The sequence below is a fragment of the Rhinoraja longicauda genome, chromosome 2, assembly GCF_053455715.1.
Source record: "Rhinoraja longicauda isolate Sanriku21f chromosome 2, sRhiLon1.1, whole genome shotgun sequence".
NCBI lineage: Eukaryota > Metazoa > Chordata > Chondrichthyes > Rajiformes > Arhynchobatidae > Rhinoraja > Rhinoraja longicauda.
Genome location: NC_135954.1, coordinates 2,553,994 through 2,576,520, shown reverse-complemented (window position 1 = coordinate 2,576,520; position 22,527 = coordinate 2,553,994).

Below are 22,527 nucleotides of genomic sequence, written 5' to 3'. Positions count from 1 at the left end.
GATCCGCCTTTAAAGCGGCATGAGGAGGGATCTGAGGGGAGTGGGGTTGTCCGAGGAGTTGTTGGAGAGCTTCCCCCAAGGTGGTGGTGGTGGAGAAGCTGGAGTTTTTGGTGTGCAATGGTGCGGTTGGCCTGGTGTGGTGTCGGAGAGTGTGTGCGGGAGACGCGCTAACTATTTACTCATCTCTCTTTCCCCACCTCCGGCCACAACTCACCCTGGCTCTCCGGTCAAGGTGGCGACCTCTTCCTCCGTTAACAAGACAAACAGGTTCCCATCAGGCACGGCATCGCACTTTGCCTTGGGCTGGCGGATTTCTCTTATTCAGAACCACTTCGTTGGATTAGTCATATTGTGCTTTGAGAGGGGATTGAGAAGTTCTTAAGACTGGTTGTTGTAAAACTGATTCTTTTTCGGGGTGTCGGGATAAGTAATGATAGTTATTGGCTATGATGAATGAATTTGGAGCTGGATCCAGGGGAAGCTCCCAAGTAATAATGATTTTGTAGGTTTGTTTTATCCTCCCAAGCGTCGGTATCTAATATTTCCCCTTTGCATTTTTTTGCTGTTCATGAAAAAATCCAGAAAATATAATTGTGCGATTTGATATGTCATCATAGTCCATGGAAGTCCATCAAATATGGTGACAAACTGTTCTAGAAGTTTATGTCGTTTATGTGTGCACAAATTATATTCAGCTACAAATTCATAACTTTGGGTTTTATTTGTAGCCTAGACAATAATCCTTGAATTATCTTTGGTATTAAGTTGTTGAGTTATGCCCTACAATTGTATGTTTGCCTGATTTTTGATAATTCAATTTCACAACCCAGAATGTATGTGGATGTTAGAATTTTAAGGTTCTTTATTGGGAAATGTTAAGCTATACCACAAAAGTACCTCCTTGATCATCTACAGAGCGAAATCTGTTGGTTTAGTGGAGGTTGTCATCAGAGTGTCCTATGTTGCACTATTGATGAGGTCTATGAACAAAAGGAACAGTGTTATCTTCCTTGCACCCTTTTTTAAAATCAAACGTGAGCACGGTAGCGCAGCGGTAGAGTTGCTGCTTTACAGCGAATGCAGCGCCGGAGACTCAGGTTCGATCCTGACTACGGGTGCTGCACTGTAAGGAGTTTGTACGTTCTCCCCGTGACCTGCGTGGGTTTACTCCGAGATCTTCGGTTTCCTCCCACACTCCAAAGACGTACAGGTATGTAGGTTAATTGGCTGGGTAAATGTAAAAATTGTCCCTGGTGGGTGTAGGATAGTGTTAATGTGCGGGGATCACTGGGCGGCACGGACTTGGAGGGCCGAAAAGGCCTGTTTCCGGCTGTATGTATATGATATGATATGATATGATATGATATGCGTTTACAAGTTGAATTCTTTGGAAAGGTTTAACAACAATCATTTGAATTTCACTCTTTCAAAAATCCTAGCAATGGATTTATGGTGTTAATTTTTTGATTGAATGTCTTGCTGTTAATCTTTTGAAGTTTCTCTGATATGTATAATAGTGATGTTTAACTCACTATTGTTGAGTTATGCCCTACAATTGTATGTTTGCCTGATTTTGATAATTCAGTAATTCTGAATAATAATTGAAGATAGAACAATGGTGTGTGTTGGATTTTTATCAACCATCTGAGTGAACCATGGTTAATGGTTCCTTTTTGGAATGGGTCTTAATGGTAGATTTTTCTGTAGTATGTGTTTATAAGTTGAATTAGAAGTTGAAAAAAACATTTGTGTGTTGTTGGATAGGTTAAATGGAGCATTTTATGTTGTAATTGTTTATATTTATACTTTATGCTTGTATCTTGAGTTAAGTCTAGTTTATGCACAGGTTTCGAGATAAGGGGTACAATTAGTATTAGTAAATTGAGCAAAATTGTAAATGTTCCCTGCATACAAGCTTCCAAAGTTAATTCCCGGAATGGGGGGGGGGGACTGTCGTATGTTGAAAGACTGGAGCGATTGGGCTTGTATACTGTGGAATTTAGAAGGATGAGAGGGGATCTTATTGAAACATATAAGATTAGTAAGGGATTGGACACGTTAGAGGCAGGAAACATGTTCCCGATATTATTGGGGGAGCCCCGAACCAGGGGCCACAGTTTAAGAATAAAGGGTAGGCCATTTAGAACAGAGATGAGGAAAAACTTTTTCACTCAGAGAGTTGTGAAGCAGTGGAACTCTCTGCTTCAGAAGGCAGTGGAGGCCAATTCCCTGGATGCTTTCAAGAGAGAAAGTCATGCATCCCAACAGATAGAGCTCTTAATGATAGCGGAGACAAGGGATATGGGGAGAAGGCAGAAACGGGGTACTGATTGTGGATGATCAGCCATGATCACGGTGAATGGTGGTGTTGGCTCAAAGGGCCGAACGGCCTACTCCTGCACCTATTGTCTATTGTCAAAGTGATGCATCAGCCAAGAGAAAGATGCATTTTTGTTCACATTGCTAGATTTTCACTGTGACCCCACAATAGGATTTGGACCTTTATATGTTCTTTTAATATTTAAACAATGCTTCCTTATGTCTACTCTCGGTTTAGTGCTAAGTTTATTGAAGGTCTGATGAATAAATGTAGTATTTAATCTTCTGATGGCTATATACATATAAGAAAATTGGCATGACTTTGAATTAATACCATTAGTAATCAGTTGTGTGTTACAGAAGATAACTTATCCGAATCTTAGGAAACCAATTGAAGACTCTTGTCGTGTGTTGCAAATGGTGCAGAAGCCAGTGATAGTGTTTGGCTTCTGTTGGGATGCATGACTTCCTGTTTGATTTGCTATGAGTAACAAAGTTACTCATGGAAAAGTTTAATGATGTTGATCTAATCTCTTTGCTCTTCATGTGGAGTTTTGGGCTCCGCCACCTGAATCTTTAGATATTTGGCCATGGCCATTTGTTCCATACCCTCACCTTGACATAATCAACTGATTTACAATCCTTCGTATAGGAAATGGCACTGTGGTCCGCATGGCTGTCTGCTCATTCTGAAACATTGCTGCCTAGTTTTCGACTCTTGAGAACTTGGACTCATCAGATGAATTTTCTTCATTTAGATTCTAGTAATGACGTTGGTCTTGCTCAGACTCATCCCATGGGGAAACCCCTTTTACCAAGAATTGGTCATAAACAGGCCCTTTGGCCCAACTAGACCATGCTAACCAAGATGCCTTACACTAGTCCCACCTGCTCGCATTTGCCTATATCTGTTAAACATTTCCTATCCATGTACTTGTCCAAATGTATTTTACATGTTTATATATTACCTGCCCCAATTACTTCCTCTGATAGCTTGTTCCATATACCCACCACACCTTGTGTGAAAAAGTTGCCCCTTAGGTTCCTATTAAATATTTTCCCTCTCACCTTTAACCCCTGGCTTCTGGCTCTTAATTCCCCTTCTCTGGGTAAAAGATTCTATGCATTGACTCCATCTATTCCCCTCATCATATTGTACACCTCTATAAGATTACCCCTCAGCCAAGAGTATTTACCTTTCATATCTACCGAAATGTTACAATTACTTTTCTACTGGAAACAATGACCGTTCAAAGTTTAGTTAGAGTTCATAGTGTTCAATAGCTTGATGGTTGTTGGGAAGGAGCTGTTCCTGTAAAACTGTAGATGTTTTAGAGAGTATTTCATATCATATCATATCATATATATACAGCCGGAAACAGGCCTTTTCGGCCCACCAAGTCCGTGCCGCCCAGCGATCCCCGTACATTAACACTATCCTACACCCACTAGGGACAATTTTTACATTTTACCCAACCAATTAACCTACATACCTGTACGTCTTTGGAGTGTGGGAAGAAACCGAAGATCTCGGAGAAAACCCACGCAGGTCACGGGGAGAACGTACAAACTCCTTACAGTGCAGCCCCCTTAGTCAGGATCGAACCTGAGTCTCCGGCGCTGCATTCGCTGTAAAGCAGCAACTCTACCGCTGCGCTACCGTGCCGCCCTTGTCGACATACCAAATCCCCTCATGCTCCTCTTGTGCTCCAAGGAATAAAGTCTTAGCCTGCCCATTCTCTCCCTATACCTCAGGCCCTTGGGTTTTGGCAACATCCTTGTAACTCCAGAAACAAGGAACTGCTGGTTTACCAAAAAAGAGACAAAGTGCTGGAGTAACCCATTGGGTCTGGAGAACGTGGATAGGTGACGTTTCTAGTTGGAACCCTTCTTCAGACTGTTCCACTTGGGTAGTTCTGTGATCAGTCTGAAGAAGGGTCCAAACCCGAAATATCACCTATTCATGTTCTCCAGAGATGCTGCTTGATTCTCGGTTACTCTAGAACTTTGTCCCTCCTTCCAGTGATTCTTGTGAATGCATTCAAAACTGATCCCAAAGTAATTAAATCCTCCTAGGTTTAGAAACCAAAATTATTTGCACACTTCGAAGCCATTCTCACCAAAGCCCTGTGCAATCTGAGAAAGGCTGCCCTGCTTTTGTATTTTTAATCATCTTGCATTATACTGAACATATTTTTATGCCTAAAATGACACAAAGTACTGGAGTAGCTCAGTGGGTCAAGCAGCATCTCTGGGGGGCATGGATAGGTAACGTTTCGGGTCCGAAGAATTGAATACATTTAAAAAAAAATTGAATATAATAAATTTTATTAGCCAAATATGTATACATACAAGGAATTTGCCTTAGTGCTTTGCTTACAAGTAACAACACGATTTACTGTAGACAATAAAAAATAAAACATAATTTAAACATGTGAAGAATGAAATAAAATGCCAGAGCAAAAGGAGGCTACAGACTTTTGGCTGTTGAGTAGAGCTAGTGCTCGTGGGGAAAAAAGCTGTTTTTATGCCTGGCTTTGGCAGTCCGGAGTCGCCTTCCAGAGGGAAGTGCTTAAGTGTTTGTGACCTGGGTGAGGGGGGTCAGAGATGATCTTACCCATTCGTTTCCTGGCCCTTGCAGTGTACAGTTCGTCGGCGGGGGGGGGGGGGAAGGTTGCAGCCAACAACCTTCTTGGCTGTTCGAACGATGTGCTGCAGCCTCCAGATGTCGTGCTTGGTGGCTGAACCAAACCAGACCATGATGGAGAAGGTGAGATCAAACTCTATGATGGCAGTATAAAACTGGACCATCATTGCCTGTGGCAGATTGTGTTTTCTCAGGTCGCAGCTCGGGTCCCAACTCGAAACATCACTTGTCCATGATCTCCAGAGAAGCTGTCTGACCCACTGAGTTACTCCAGTATTTTGTGCCCTTTGGGGTAAACTAGTATCTGCAGTTCCTTGTTTCTATATTTGCCTATCCGGCTGCTTGATACACCTGATTCTTTACGTGGCTTCTGGTGAATCAGCATATTAAGATTCTTCTACCTCAGCATTTACTCGGTATTTTAAGAAACATTGTCCTTCTGCTTTTGCTACATAAGTACTTTACATTGCCCATGTTATACTCCAATTGCAAATTTCTTGCTATTTACTTGAACCGTCAATATTTTATCTACACTTAAGGTGCTCACACCTCATATTGCCCTTGTTTTATATAATAAACCAACTTGTATATGTTAATAAGGTCTCTTTCCAATTAAGTCATCAATTTAAATGGTGAACAGCTGGGTCAGTCATTGTTGAACCCTGTGGCACCCACGATGAGCAGACTGAAGCAATCTTTTTATTTCTAATCTCCCCTCCATCTATTCCTCTCACCAATTGCTAGAAAGATGTAATAGGAATCTGAGGGGTAACCTTTTCACACAAAGGTATGGTGGGTGTATGGAACAAGCTACCAGAGGAGTTGCTGTAGTTGCGGCAGGGACTATCCCAATGTTTAAGAAACGGTTAGACATGTTGATGGATAGGACGTACAGGTATGTAGGTTAATCTCCAAAGACGTACAGGTATGTAGGTTAATTGGCTGGGTAAATGTAAAATGTAAAAATTGTCCCTAGTGGGTGTAGGATAGTGTTAATGTACGGGGATCACTGGGCGGCACGGACTTGGTGGGCCGAAAAGGCCTGTTTCCGGCTGTATATATATATGATATGATGATAGGACAGGTTTATGGGAATATGGACCAAACATGGGTAGATGGGACTAGAGTTGCTTGGACTCTATGACTCTGCTTTTTGAAAATCCAGATACATGTTCAATTGGTTTCCCACACCTAACCTCGCATCTCCAAAAAAACTACCAAACGGAATATTCCTGTTGTAAAATTATGTTGATGCTGCCAGATCACTTTATGATTTTTAATTTATCCTGCTCCTACTTGCTTAACGATGTATTACATCATTTTATCTTTCTTTCTTAAATAACAGCGCTGTAGTCGCAACCTTCCAATCTGCTGGAAATTCATGGAATTTGGGAAATTTACGAATAAATATATGATCTCTGCAGCCACATTTCTCAATAACTTGGAGAGCAGGCTATTCCATTCTAGAAGCTTTGCTACGCATATCTCAATTTCTCTATTCCTTTTCTTTTGTGATATTAATAATTTTGAGTTTTTTACTTTCTGTAGATCCTGTAGTCCCCTCTGTATTTCTGGGGGAAGCCAAATTTGAAGACAGTTGATTCTGCAGTCCCTTCCTATTAATAGTGTCAAACATTGTGGTAAGGTTAAAGAAGGTAGTATATCGTGGCTGTTATCACTCCCTGCTTTTATTCTTGGAGTTGTGTACTGAGGATCAGCGGCAAAATGGAAATGGAGAGATGGAATCCCCACTGTGTTTGGAAGCAACTCTTTAGCCGTTGGGAATAAAGGGGACTTTTTCTGACTGGCAGCCAGTGATGTTCCACAGGGGTCGATGTTGGGGCTGCTACTCTTCACGTTGTATTTCAATAATTTGGACGATGGAATTGAAGGTTTTGTAGCCAAGTTTGCGGATGATACAAAGACAGGTTAAGGAAAATTAGTGTAGAGGAAACTGCAGAAGGACTTGGACTGATTGGGAGAGTGGGCAAAGAAGTGGCAGATCAAATTGTGCGGTCATGCACTTTGGTAGTAGGAGTACAGGCACAGACGATTTTATAAATGGGGGGAGGATTCAGAAATCAGAAGTGCAAAGGGACTTGGAAATGCTCGTGCAGGATCCTGGGGATGATTGGGTTAACGTTTGTCAGACCAAATTGGGGAGGCACAAGAGCTGCTCGGCAGGGTCGAGACAGAGTGCGAGAAAGTGGGGCTCCACCTTGAAGCCACGAAGACGGAGTACATGGCATTCAACGGTGGTGACCATGAGCCTCTTAAGACTATTGGCGGTTCATCTCTCAAGAAAGTGGAGGACTTCAAGTATCTGGGAGCGAGGATGCAGAGCTCGGAGAATGACATCAAGGTCCGGAAAGCACATGGAAAGCCCTCAATAACATGCGGAAGATCTGGTCGTCTCGGATATCTAAGGGTCTCAAACTAAGATTCTTCCATGCAACTGTAGAGACAATATTATTGTACCGGTGTGAGGCATGGACTCTCACTCGAGCACTGTCCAAGTCTCGATGGTATCTACACCCGAGTGCTCAGAAGAGTTCAAAATGTCAGTTGGAGGGACCACACCACCAATGCCCAGCTCTTTGGGGCAGATTCCACCTCTGACCGAGATGATCAGGTCGAGAAGGATGAGGCTCGCTGGTCATTGCCACCACCATCCAGAAATACCAGCAAACAAGGTTGTGCTGTGGGAACCCCCCATGGAAGATGGAACCCGGGACCACCAAACAAGACGACGCTGAAGACGTTGATGGAAGACGCATATGTAGAGACAAAAGAGGAGCTGGCCAGCTGTATGGAGGACAGAGATGTGTGGTGCGTCTGTCCCCGTGCCTGTCGGAAACCAGCACCACTGCGTCGCTAATGTTTTCAATTATTTTAATTAATTAAATTAATTTGATGAGCATTTGACGGCTCTGCCACTGTACTTGCTGGAGTTTATAAGTTCATTAGATATAGGAGCAGAATTAGGCCTTTTGATCCATTAAGTCCACCATTCAATCATAGCTGATCTATCTTTCTCCCTCAGCCCCATTTTCTTGCCTTCTCATAACCCCTGGCACTTGTACTAATCAAGAATTTCTCAATTTCCACTGTAAAAATAAGCATTGACTTGGCCTCCACAGCCATCTGTGGCTATGAATTTCACAGATTCACCACCCTCTGACTAAAGAAATTCTTCCTCTTCTCTTTTTTAAAAGTACGTCCCTTTTATTCTGAGGCTGTGCCCTCTGGTCCTAGACTCTCCTACTCGTGGAAACGTCCTAGCCAAATCCACTCTATCCAGGCCTTTCACTATTCAGTAAGTTTCAATGAGGTTCCCCCTCATCCTTCTAAACTCCAGTGAGTACAGGCCCAGCATCGTTAAACACTCATCATATGTTAACCCAAAGAGTGCAGAAGAATAGTGGGGACTTCATTGAATCCCTGTTCTCGCATCTGAGTTTGAGACCCGGTCCTGGTAGCTGAACTGCAACAGGTTTATCAACAATTGGAAAAGTACCTCCATTGCCGAATTTGCCAAACTCTCCAAATTAATTGGAAGGACATGCAAATCAATTGGCGACCTCTTGGAGGCCAACATCCCCGGTGCAGAACTCCTCATAAGTTCATTAGTTATCGAAGTAGACATAGGCCATTCGGTCCATCGAGTTCCGTTGGCCATTCAATTATGGCTGATCCATCTTTCCCTCTCAGCCCCATTCTCCTGTCTTCTCTATTCTTGTTATGCTCGATAAGCTACACTGGGCAGGCAACAGTATTTGCATGCCAGACACCAACCTCCTGAAACTGATACTCTGAACTCTGTCATGAGATGATGTTTTCAGGTGGATCAGAGGAAAAGATTCAAGAATTTGCTAAATTCTTCCTTGGAAAAAATACAGCTTTTGCACCGATTCCTGTAAATCTCTGGCTCATGACTCCTTAACAAGGGGAAGGGATCTTTCAGGGAGATATTGTGAGCCTTGAAGCCGTACAATGAAATCTCAGTCATCCTGTATAAATGGTTAAATGAGCAGATCCCACCACCATCTACCTCATCTGTAGAAGAGATTTAGGTTTATTATTGTCATGTGTATCAAGGTACAGTGAAAAGCTTTGTTTTGCATGCTATCTAATCAAATCATATAATACTATACATAAATTTAATCAAATCAAACACAAGTATAAGGAGAGCAAAGGGGAAGATACAGAGTGGCGAATATAGTTCTTAGCACTGTAGCGCATCAGTTCCAGAGACCACGTCCGTAATAGGATAGAAATGAATTGGACAGTGCCTTAGCTCATGATGTTTAGAAGCCTGATAACAGAGGGGAAGAAGCTGTTCCAGAGCCTGGGGGTGCCACTTTCAAGCTTCTCTACCTTCTGCCAGAGGGGAGCAGGGAGAAAAAGGAATGATCAGGGTGAGACAAGTCTTTGATTATGTTGGCTGCGTTTCAGAGTCAGCGTGAAGTGTAGATGGAGTCAATGGTGGAGAGTCAAGGTTTCTGTGTGATGGCCTGGGCTACATCCACAACTCTTTGCAATTTCTCGAAACAATGAATTGCAGATGTTGGTTTACATAAAAAGGACACAAAGTGCTGGAGTAACTCAAAGTGCTGGGTCAGGCAGCAACTTTGGAGAAAATGGATAGGTAGATTTATCGGGTCAGGACCCTTCTGCAAACTGAGGGAGGATCCCGACCCGAAACATCATTTAGCCGTGATCTCAAAGGTTGCAGCCTGACCTGATGTTATTCCAGCATTGTCTTTTTTTTCTCTACAATTACTTGCACTCTTGGGCAGAGCTGTTCCAAAACTAAGCTGTGATGCAACCCGACAATGTGCTTTCTGTGGGGCATGTGTAAAGGTTTGTGAGAGTCATGGGAGACCTGTTGAATTTCTAAAGTCTCCTCAGGAAGTTGAGGCATTGGTGTGCCTTCCTGGCTGTTGCAGGAATGTGGTTGGTCTGTGACATCGTTGGTAATAACGCCAAGGAATTTGAACTTTCACCAATTTCCACTTCGGGAAAGTTGAAACTGATTGGGACAACTCTATGCTTCCTGAAGTTGATAACTAGTTACTTTGTATTCCTGACATTGAGGAAGACATTGTCCTAACATCATGTTACCAAGTTTGTTATTTCTTTCCCATACTCCATCTCATCATTGTTCGAATCACAATGGTGGCATCTTCATGCTGCCTGATCTGTTGAGTTATTCCAACACTTTGTGTCCTCACTGGTTGTAGTCTGTGGGTCAGAAAGTCAAGGATCTGCTGGGGGGGGGGGGGGGGGGCACTAATTTCTAATTCCAGGAGTTTGGAGATGGGATTTTCGTGTTGTAGACTATATTGATTGAATGGCAGAGTACACTTGATGGGCCGAATGGCCCAATTCTACTATGGTCAGTATGGACAAGTTGGACTGCAGAGCCTATTTCCTTGCTCTGTGACTATCTCGAAACCCACAAAACTAGAGTAATTTATCCAGGAAACAAGGAGTAGGAATTAACGGGTCCTTTTCAGAATGGCAGGTAATAGACAATAGACAATAGGTGCAGGAGTAGGCCATTCAGCCCTTCGAGCGAGCATCGCCATTCAATGCGATCATGGCTGATCATTCTCAATCAGTACCCCGTTCCTGTCTTCTCCCCATACCCCCTCACTCCGCTATCCTTAAGAGCTCTATCCAGCTCTCTCTTGAAAGCATCCAACGAACTGGCCTCCACTGCCTTCTGAGGCAGAGAATTCCACACCTTCACCACTCTCTGACTGAAAAAGTTCTTCCTCATCTCCGTTCTAAATGGAGGCAGTGACTAGTGGGGTGCTGCAAGGCTCGATGCTGGGACCCCAGTTATTTACAATATATATTAACGATTTAGATGATGGAATTAAATGTAACATCACCATGTTTGCGGATGACACAAAGCTGGGTGGTAGTGTGAGCTGTGAGGAGGATGCTATGAGGCTGCAGGGTGACTTGGATTGGTTGGGTGAGTGGGCAGTATAATGTGGATAAATGTGAGGTTATCCACTTTGGTGGCAAGAACAGGAAGGCAGATTATTATCTGAAAGGTGTCAGATTAGGAAAAGGGGAGGTGCAACGAGACCTGGATGTCCTTGTACATCAGTCACTGAAAGTAAGCATGCAGGTACAGCACGAAGTGAAGAAAGCTAATGACATGTTGGCCTTCATTGCGAGAGGATTTGAGTTTAGGAGCAAGGAGGTCCTACTGCAGTTGCGCAGGGCCCCGGTGAGACCGCACTTGGAGTATTGTGTGCAATTTTGGTCTCCTAATTTGAGGAAGGACATTATTGCTATTGAGGGAGTGCAGCATAGGTTCACCAGGTTAATTCCCGGGATGGCGGGACTGACGTATGATGAAAGAATGGGTTGACTGGGCTTTTATTCACTGGAATTTAGAAGAAAGAGAAAGGATCTTATCGAAACATATAAAATTCTGAAAGGATTGGACAGACTCGATGCAGGAAAAATATTACTGATGTTGGAGGAGTTCAGAACCAGGGGTCACAGTTTAAGAATAAGGGGTAGGTCATTTAGGTCTGAGATGAGGAAAAACGTCTTCACCCAGAGAGTTGTGAATCTGTGGAATTCTCTGCCACAGAAAGCAGTGGAGGCCAATTCACTGGATGTTTTCAAGAGAGAGTTAGATTTAGCTCTTGGGGCAAAAGGAATCAAGGGCTATATGGGGAGAAAGCAGGAACGGGGTCCTGATTTTAGATGATCAGCCATGATCATATTGAATGGCGTTGCTGGCTCGAAGGGCCGAATGGCCTACTCCTGCACCTATTTTTCTATGTTTCTATGATAGCACAGGGCTCATGTAGACTTGTCATCTAATTTTCTGATGTTCATTACATAATTTTGTTGGAGATTACGGCTAATTTCTAATAGATAGTTTTGGGAAGATACAGATGTTTAAAAAAAAACTGATTGCATACGATTACTTTTCCCAAGAAGATCTCTTCGTCTGAGATTAGTCTTTAACATTGTCACATTAAACAAGATTTGAAAAAACTGTTTCCTAATTGAAATATTTCATGTAACTTTTCATCATAAAGGAGGAGCTCTGTGAAATGTGACTAGTTGGCTAATGTTAAAATAGTGTTTATTTAATCTATAAATCTCAAGACTAAGGTTTTTGTCGACTTTCAGTTTCTGCAGGTATATGTAGTTTATTGAAACATTTTACCCATTACCAAGTAGTAACAGTCTCCATCACATGAGACAGACTATTAACTGACATCTATTACAAACCCACTGACACCCATTGCTACAGTATCTAGACTACACTCCTTCCCACCCTGCTTCCTGTATAGGCTCTATCCCCCTAGTCCCAATTCCTCTGTCTATGCCACATCTGCGCCCAGGATGAGGTTTTCCACACCAGGTCATCGGAGATATCCTCATTCTTTAGGGAACAGGGGTTCCAACCTTCCATTATAGATGAGGCTCTCAATAGGGTCTTCTCGATATCCTGCAACTCCGCTCTTGCTCCCCCTCCCCCCCATTCGCAACAAGGACAGAGTCCCCCTTGTCCTCACCTTTCACCCCATCAGCCGTCGCATACAGCACATAATTCTCCAACATTTTCGCCACCTCCAATGGGACCCCATTACTGGCCACATCTTCCCATCTCCACCCCTTTCTGCTTTCCGCAGAGACTGTTCCCTCTGCAACTCCCTGGTCAACTCGACCCTTCCCACCCAAACCATCCCCTCCCAGGTACTTTCCCCTGCAACCGCGGGAGATACAACACCTGTCCCTTTACGTTCCTCCTCGACTCCATCCAAGGACCCCGACAGTCTTTTCGGGTGAGGCGGAGGTTCACTTGCACCTCCTCCAACCTTATCTGATTCTGTTGAGCCAGGTGTCAACTCCTGTATATCGGCGAGACCAAAAACAGGCTCGTTGAACACCTCCACTCAGTCTGCCTTAACCTACCTGAACTCCCGGTTGCTCAGCACTTTAACACTCTCTCCCATTCCTAATCTGACCTTTCTGTTATGGCCACCTCCATTGTCAGAGTGAGGCCCAGCGCAAATTGGAGGAACAGCACCTCATATTTCGCTTGGATAGCTTACACCCCAGCGGTATGAACATTGAGTATAACAAAATAACTGCAGATGCTGGTACAAATCGAAGGTATTTATTCACAAAATGCTGGAGTAACTCAGCATGTCAGACAGCATCTCAGGAGAGAAGGAATGGGTGACGTTTCGGGTCGAGACCCTTCTTCAGTCTGAAGAAGGGTCTCGACCCAAAACGTCACCCATTCCTTCTCTCCTGAGATACTGCCTGACCTGCTGAGTTACTCCAGCATTTTGTGAATAAATACCTTCGGTATGAACATTGACTTCTCTAACTTCAAATAGCCATTGCTTTCCCCCTCTCTCCATCCCCTCCCTCTTCCCAGTTCTCCCACCAGTCCAACTACATTCTATCTCTGTCCTGCCCACTCCGCTGACATCAATGTGAAGAAGGGTCTCGCCCATTCCTTCTCTCCAAAGATGCTGCCTGTCCCGCTGAGTTATTCCAGCATTTTGTGTCTACCTTCGATTTAAACCAGCATCTGCAGTTCAAAGGTTTCAAAGGACTTTTATTGTCACATGTACTAATTATGGTACAGTGCGCGAATTACTATACAGCCATACGAAAAAAAAAGCAACAAGATGCACAACTACATAGAAGTTAACATAAACATCCACCACAGCGGACTCCCCACATTCCTCACAGTGATGGAAGGTAAATAAGTCCAAGCTTTTTCCTCTTTATTCTCCCGCGGTCAGGGCAGTCGAACCATCCGTCGGGGCGGTCGAAGCTCCCGCGGCTTGGAGTTCCCAAAGTCGGTCTCTGACCAGAGGCTGCGAGCTCCGTGATGTTAAAGTCCGTAGACACCACACGGTTGGAGCTCCGAGGTCGATCCCTGACAAAGGGATCGTGAGCTCTGCGATGTTAAAGTCCCATAGGCTCCCCGCCGTGGAGCTCTCAAAAGTCGGTCTCCAGCAAAGGCCGCCAACTCCACGATGTTAGGCCGCAGTGCGGATGGAGATTCGATACGGAAAAAAATCGCATCTCCTTCGAAGTAAGAGATGAGAAAAAGTTTCCCCCAACCCCCTCCCCACCACCCACATAAAACAAGCTAAAGAACACTAAAAACATACATTTAACACATACTATTGAAACACAAAGAAGGAAAGGACCGACAGACTGTTGGCGAGGCAGCCATTACTGGCGCCACCTGGTAGAATCATTTCTACACACCAAGTAGTAATTGTTTTGGACAAATTAAATTTGACAGTCATGCATCCCAAATAACGACATAACCATTGAGGTATCATTGTATGAATATTCAGATACTAGGTAGGTATTCGAGAATTAATATTCCACTATGGTAAGTTAGGAAACTGACTTCAATAAGTTGTATCAATCAAGGGCTAGTCTGAAATAAAAACAGGAGGTTGTTGATTCTTAAACATCCAACTGATTCTGTGACGTCCTTCAGGGATAGAGTCTGCCATCACACCTTCCAATGACCTTCAATGCTCTGAAGAGACCCATCAAAGGTTGTTGTATAATATTAACCTTTTAAGTTTTTATTTTCATAAGTGCTAAGAGCAGAATTAGGCCATTCGGCCCATCATGTTACTCTGCCATTTAATCATGGCTGATCTATCTTTCCTTCCTCACTCCATTCTCCTGCCTTCTCCCCATAACCCCAACACCCGTACTAATCAAGAATCTATCTATCGCTGCCTTAAAATCCATTGATGGCCTTCACAGCCTTCTGTGGCAATGAATTCCACAGATTCACCACCCTCTGAGAAAATAAATTCCTCCTTATCATCCTTTTGCATCTTTAGATTGCACCATTTATTTTGCACCATTCCGTATTACCTGTATTTATTGTTGTATTTATCTTGATTGTATGCATACTGTGTACTTCAGTCAAGTTAGATTTATTGTCATCTAGGCAAGTACGGATATAATAAACATCTTGCAGCAGCAGCATCACTGGACAGGCATTATAGGCGTGGATAAAAACATAAATTATACGAAATTACACATTCATTTGCTAAAAGTAAAAAACTGTGTAAATAACCAAAATATTATTGTTAAAATGCACAACTGGACAACGTCCATGGTAGTGCAAGTGGTAGGTAGTCTGTACTGTTCCATTGCTGAGGTTGGATCAAGAACCTGATGGTTGTACAAGGTTATTGAACCTGGTGGTCTGGGGCTTCAGACCTCTGTACCTCCTACCTGATGGTAGCTGTGAGAAGATTGGTGATAGATGCTGTTTTCTTGAGGAAGTGCCTCATGTAGATGCTCTTGATGGTGGAGAGAGCAATGCTCGTGATGGACTGGGCTGAGTCCACCACTCTCCATTTAAACTATGAAGAATGTCGAGTTGCCGGCAAGCCACCTTCATGATTACATCAATATGTTGGGCCGAGGACAGGTTAGCCAATGTTAATGCACAGGAATTTCAAGTTGCCAACTACATCGCAAATTCGTCAATGTAAAGTGGCACGATGTCTCCCAACTTCCCCTATCTGAAGTCAACAATTAGAAGGGTCTTGACCCGAAACGTCACCTATTCCTTTTCTCCAGAGATGCTGTCTGACCCGCTGAGTTACTCCAGCTTTTTATGTCTATCAACAATTAGTTCCTTGCTTTTGTTGACTTTGAGCCAAGAATTTGTTGTGGCAGCATTACTTCGCCAGCTCTCTCTCTCCTGTTTGCTGACTCATCGCCACCCGTGACCCAGGGAGCATCATGTCAGTGGTAGGGAAGCTGTTGCGGAGGATTCTTCAGGATTGGATTGACTCTCATTTGGAACAGAATGATCTAATTATGGATAGTCAGCATGGCAGGTCGTTTCTTACTAACTTGGTCAAGTTTTTTTGAGGAGGTGACAAATGTGATCGATGAGGGTAGGGCGTTGAGTGTTGTTGACATGGATTTTAATAAGGCATTTATAAATTCCCCCATGGTAGGCTGATCCACAACATTAAAATGCATGGGATTAACAGTGACTTTGTCCTTTGCATTCTGAACTGGCTTACTCATAGAAGACAGGGTTGAATTGAATTGAATACATTTTATTAGCCAAGTATGTATAGGTACAAGGAATTTGCCTTGGTGCTTTGCTCGCAAGGATAACAACACAATATATACCCTTGCGAGCAAAGCACCAAGGCAAATTCCTTGTACATATACATACTTGGCCAATATATATATATATATATATATATATATATAGATAGATAGATAAAAATTAAACATTATAATTTAAACATGTGAAGAATAAAATAAAATACCAGAGCAAGAGGAGGCTACAGACATTTGTATCAGTACATGAATAGGAAGGCTTTAGAGGGATATGTGAACTAAACGCAGGTAGGAGGGACTAGTACAGATGGGGACCTTGTACGGTACGGATAAGTTTGGCTTAAGGGCCTTGTGACCCTGCTGTATGACTGTGACTTTGTATACAATTGAGGCATAGAGAGGGTAGACAATCAGAACCATTTTCTCAGGGTGGAAATGTCAAAGACTAGAGGGCATAGCTTTAACTTGAGAGGGGCAAAATTTAAGGACAACTTTTTAAAAAGAGAGGTGTTTGGAATGCACTGGCATTATTTTTGGCACAGTCTTAGGTGGGCTGAAGTGCCTATTCTGTGCTGTACTGTTCTATGATTCATCCAACAACAGTGATGTAATTGGAGAATTTATAGATGGCATTAGTCATGGGTATAAAGAGAGTAGAGGAAGGGGCCAAGCAAGTAGCTTTGAGAGTAGCCTGTGTTGTAGTCAGTGAGAAGATGTTACCCATCCTCACTGAGGTCTGCTGATGAAGAAGTCAAGAAACCAGTTGCAAAGGGAGGTACAGAGGCATGTGATTGAGCTTGGAAGGGATGATAGTGTTGACTACTGTTCAGCATTTAAAGAACAGCAGCCTGATGTATGTGTTCTTGTTATTCAGATGGTCCAGAGCAGAATGGAGAGCCAGTGAGAATATATCTACTCCTGACCTGTTAAGACGTGGGAAATTTGAAATGGATCCAGTTCATTTCTGAGACATAACTTGATTTTTACATCATTACAGACCTCCAGAAGCACTTCATTTAGGTGAATGCAAGTTCTACCGGATGATAATCATTGAGGCAGGTCACTTTGCTCTTGGGCACCAGTACAATAATAGCCTTTTTGAAGCAAGTGAGAACCTGAGACTGCAGAAATGAGAGGTTGAGATGGACTTGAATACTCCAGCCAGTTGGTCCACGCGGTTCTTTATAAAACGACCAGGTATGCAGTCTCGGTCAGGAGGTTCAGATGGATTCGTCCTCTTGAAGCATGTTCTGATGTTGGCCTCAGAGACTGAGATTACAGGGTCCTCGGCGGCTGTGAAGGCTTGTACAGGTGTATCATTGTTCTTCCCCTCAAAGCATGGATAAAAGGCATTGAAGTAGATAGGTAGATAGATTTTTGATTAGTACAGGTGTCAGAGGTATCGGGGAGAAGGCAGGCGAATAGGGTTAGGTGGGAGAGATAGATCAGCCATGATTGAATGGCAGAGTAAACTTGATAGGCCGAATGGCCTAATTCTACTCCTATCACTTGTGACCTTATGAAATCATCTGGCACTGATGTGTGTTGCCACTTTGCTACCTGGTTTCGCCTTGTCGGAGGTGATACCTTTTTGGAGGTAATAGTGTGCAAGCCCTGCACCAGCTGTCGAGCATCTGTCTGGGAATCCAGGTGGGTCTGGAGTCGTTTCTTTGGGTTTGTGATGACCTTCGCAAGATCATACCTGGACGACTTGTATGACTCTTGACTGCCAGTCCTGAACACCAGATCTAACCCTGGGCAGATTATGAATCTCCTGGTTCATCCTAATGTTTTTGTTGGTATGTAGTTAGAGAGTCATAGAGTGATACAGTTGAAACAAGCCCTTCGGTCCAACTTGCCCACACCGGCCAACACGTCCCAAAATGCAACACCTCACCTTTCTCTGTATTAAATTAAAAGTTGTCCACACATTTCTTTATGAAGTTGGTGATGACTGTGGCATCTTCATTCAGATCTACTGATGAATTCTGAAACCAGCTCACCAATTGGAAGCAGTCTCATAACCACTCCGCTGCCTCTCCCAATGAGCACGTTGTAGCTCTCTGATGCTACGCTCTTCAGTTTCTGTAGGGTAAAAGAATCAAGATCCTCCAAACACAATCAAGATCCTCCAAACTCTCTGGCAGCCGAGAGATGGAGCGGTAGGCATTTCTGATGGTGGTACAGCAGTGGTCAAGAGTTTTGGGTGTTCTGTATCTGTACTGTTCTCTCTGTGAGCTTCAGCTTTTACAAGGATGTTGCCAGGACTCGAGGGTCTGAGCTACAGGGAGAGGTTCAGCAGGCGAGAACTCTATTTCTTGAAGCGCAGGAGGATGATGGATGATGGATGATCTTATAAAGGGACACAAAAATCGTGAGAGGAATAGGTCAGGTAGACACAGTTTTTTGCCCAGAGTTGGGGAATTGAGAATCACAGGACATGGGTTTAAGGTGAGGGGGGAAAGATTTAATAGGAACCTGAGGGGTAACCTTTTCACACAAAGGGTAGTAGGTGTATGGAACGAGCTGCTGGAAGAGGTAATTGGGCCAGAAGAGGGATGTGGGCCAGATGCAGGCAGGTGGGACTAATGTAGTTGGCTGGTATGGACAAGTTGCGTCAAAGGACCTGTTTCCACACTGTAAGACTCTGACTCCGTGTGCACAAGGAATTTCATTGAACCCTGGTGTAAATAATAAACTAATCTGAATCTCAATCTGATCATGCTGATCCAGGAAATGAACCCCATTGCCACCTTTGCAGTCCTGTTAAGAATAGATTGTAGTTGTGGGCATGCTGATGTTGCTGACATGATGAGAATAAATGAAAGAAAAATGAAAGAGTGAAAAAACCCACCCTTTTGTAGGCAATCTAGCAAATCCAGAAAACACATTTCGGTGGTTTTGGCCTTTTGACAAATGTCAATGCCGGCTTTGAAAGTTGTACACGCTGGTGGGTTAATAAATCAAACAGCTATGCTAAAAAAAATTGTAAATTGGTTAAAAAAAAATATTTTTTTCACATGTAGCACCATTGGCACTCCACCAATTAACAGTAGAAATTGATGTGATACTCCAGTCCATCTCAACCTGTGCAGTTGAAATAAGTACAAAAGGTTTTGATCTGGTTTTTGGAACTATTATGGAAGTTTTTAATGTAGCAGGCTTACTCATTGTTCAATGGTGGTTCAGTGGTGCTTTGTGGTTGGGAAGGAACTGCAGGTGCTGGTTTACACTGAAGATAGACCCAAAAGTCTGATAAGGTCCCACACAGGAGATTGGTGGGCAAAATTAGAGCACATGATATTGGGGTTAGGGTATTGACATGGAGAGAGAATTGGTTGGCAGACAGGAAGCAAAGAGTAGGAATACATGGGTCCTTTTCAGAATGGCAGACAGTGGCAAGTAGAGTGCCGCAGGGTTTTGTGCTGGGGCCGCAACTATTTACAATATATATTAATGATTTGGATGATGGAATTAGAAATAACACTAGCAAGTTTGCAGATGATACAAAGCTGGGTGGCGGTGTGAACTGCAAAGAGGATGTTAAGAGGTTGCAGGGTGACATACAGGTTGAATGTGTGGGCAGATGCATGGCAGATGCAGTATAATGTGGCGGTCCCTGGGGATCAGGCCACTCCTTGGGTCAGCCCCCTTGTCACTTGACGGACAGGCTTAAGGGGTTAAAGGTCAGCCCGTTGGGAGGTGTGGTTTATCCCTAGGTGGACTTCGCTGTGAGTAGGAGCTCACAGCCAAATAAAGACCTTTTGCTAAACCTGCCTGGCGTCCAGCCTTTTCTCTGGCCTCCGCCAGGCCACTACAATAATGTAGATAAATGTGAGGTTATCCACTTTGGCGGCAAAAACAAGGAAGCATATTATTATCTCAATAGTGTCAGATTAGGTAAAGGGGAAGTGCAACGAGACCTGGGTGTCCTTGTACACCAGTCACTGAAAGTAAGCATGCACGTACAGCAGGCAATGAAGAAAGCTAATGGCATATTGGCCTTCATAACGAGAGGATTTGAGTATAGGAGTAAAGAGGTCCTTCTGCAGTTGTACAGGGCCCTGGTGAGAACACACCTCTAGTATTGTGTGCAGTTTTGGTCTCCTAATTTGATGAAGGACATCTTGCTATTGAGGCAGTGCAGCGTAGTTTCACGAGGTTAATCCCCCGGGATGGCGGGACTGTCGTATGAGGAAAGATTGGAAAGACTGGGCTTGTATTCACTGGAGTTTAGAAGGATGAGGGGGGATCTTATAGAGACGTATAAAATTATAAAAGGACTGGACATGCTAGATGCAAGAAAAATGTTCCCAATGTTGGGGGAGTCCAGAACCAGGGGCCACAGTCTAAGAATAAAAGTGAGGCCATTTAAAACTGAGGTGAGAAAAACCTTTTTACCCAGAGAGTTGTGAATTTGTGGAATTCTCTGCCACAGAAGGCAGTGGAGGCCAGTTCACTGGATGAATTTAAAAGAGAGTTAGATAGAGCTCTAGGGGCTAGTGGAATCAAGAGATATGGGGAGAAGGCAGCACAGGTTACTGAATGTGGATGATCAGCCATGATCACAATGAATGGCGGTGCTGGCTCGAAGGGCCAAATGGCCTCCTTCTGCACCTATTTTCTATGTTTTCTAAAATGATGGAGTAACACAGCTGGGCAGGCAGCATCTCTGGATAGAAGGAATGTGTGAAGTTTCGGGTCTCAACATTCAACCATTCAGTCACACCCTACACACCAAAATGTCACCGTGCTGTATTGTATGCACTGCACAGTGAAATTCTTTTTGCTTAGCTCACACATGCATGAGTGGTCATATTTTGGCAACATTTACAAAAAGTTCATTTATGACTTAAAAGATATCTCTTTCTTGCCCAAGAAATTTTCTTGTGCAATTTTGTTCTCCTAATTTGAGGAAAAACATTACTGCTATTGAGGGAATGCAGCGTAGGTTCACCAGGTTAATTCCAGTGATGGTGGAACTGACATATGATGAAAGAATGGGTCGACTGGACTTGTATTGTGTAAGAAGGAAGTGCAGATGCTGGTTTAAACTGAAGATAGACACAAAAAACTGGAGTAACTCAGCGGGACAGGCAGCATCTCTGGAGAGAAGGAATGGGTGACGTTTCGGGTCGGGACCCTTCTTCATACTGGTTAGGGATAAAGGAAACAAGAGATATAGACGGTGATGTGGAGAGATAGTCACTGGATTTAGGATGAGAGGTAATCTTATAGAAACATATTAAATTCTTAAAGGATTGGACAGGCTTGATGCTGGAAAACAGTTCCCGATGTTGGGGGCATCCAGAACCAGGGGTCACAGTTTAAGAATAAGGCGTCAGCCATTTAGGTCAGAGAGTTGTGAATCTGTGGAATTCTCTGCCACAGAAGACCGTGGAGGGCAATTCAAGAGAGAGTAAAATTTAGCTCTTAGGGCTAAAGGAATCAAGGGTTATGGGGGAAAAAGCAGGAATGGGTTACTGATTTTAGATGATCAGCCATGATCTTATTGAATGGCGGTGCTGGCTCGAAGGGCCGAACGGCCTAGTCCTGCACCTATTTTTCTATGTTTCTGAGGTGTTATAAGAAAATAGTCAGCATAAGGAATATTTATTTCCTTACCTCTCTTGCAGTGGGCAATTTTTTAAACTTAGAATTGCATAAAACCTACAAGCCATTCCTGTGGAGATTTATACTTTGTAATATTCCAAGCTCTCTAGGCACAGAGCTTTCTCCTAAATTTTCAACTAGATTAGTGAATATTGTATTCATCGTCTCAGATTCAAACTTTATCTTATCAGATTTTTGTATAATTTTAATGACCTCTTGGCCAAGATCACCTCTTGGCCTTTGTTTCAAGAGTCAAGAGTGTTTTATTGTCATACTAGCTGCTGTGGACCCATTGGGTCCAAACCCTCTCCTGCATTGGTGTAGCACCCTCCCTTCCCCATACCCTCTCCCCTCCAACTCACCCACTCCATCCCCCCTCAACCCCACTTATCCCCCTCTCCTCCCCTGCCCCCCCCCCTCCACTCACCCACTTCATCCACCCTCAAATCCCCCTTAAAAGTGCTCCAGCTCACCCCAGCTCCGGGTGGCCATCGCGGCGGCCAGCAGCAAGAGAGCTCTCCTCACCCCGAAAATGTCGTAAGTCGAAATGCATTTAGTCAAGTCAAGTCAAGTCAATTTTATTTGTATAGCACATTTAAAAACAACCCACGTTGACCAAAGTGCTGTACATCTGATTAGGTACATGAAAAAATGAAACATACAGTAGCACACAAACATAACAGCACATACAAAACAGTTCACAGCGCCTCCTCAATGGGCCTCAAACGCTAGGGAGTAGAAATAGATTTTGAGCTTGGACTTAAAGGAGTCGATGGAGGGGGCAGTTCTGATGGGGAGAGGGATGCTGTTCCACAGTC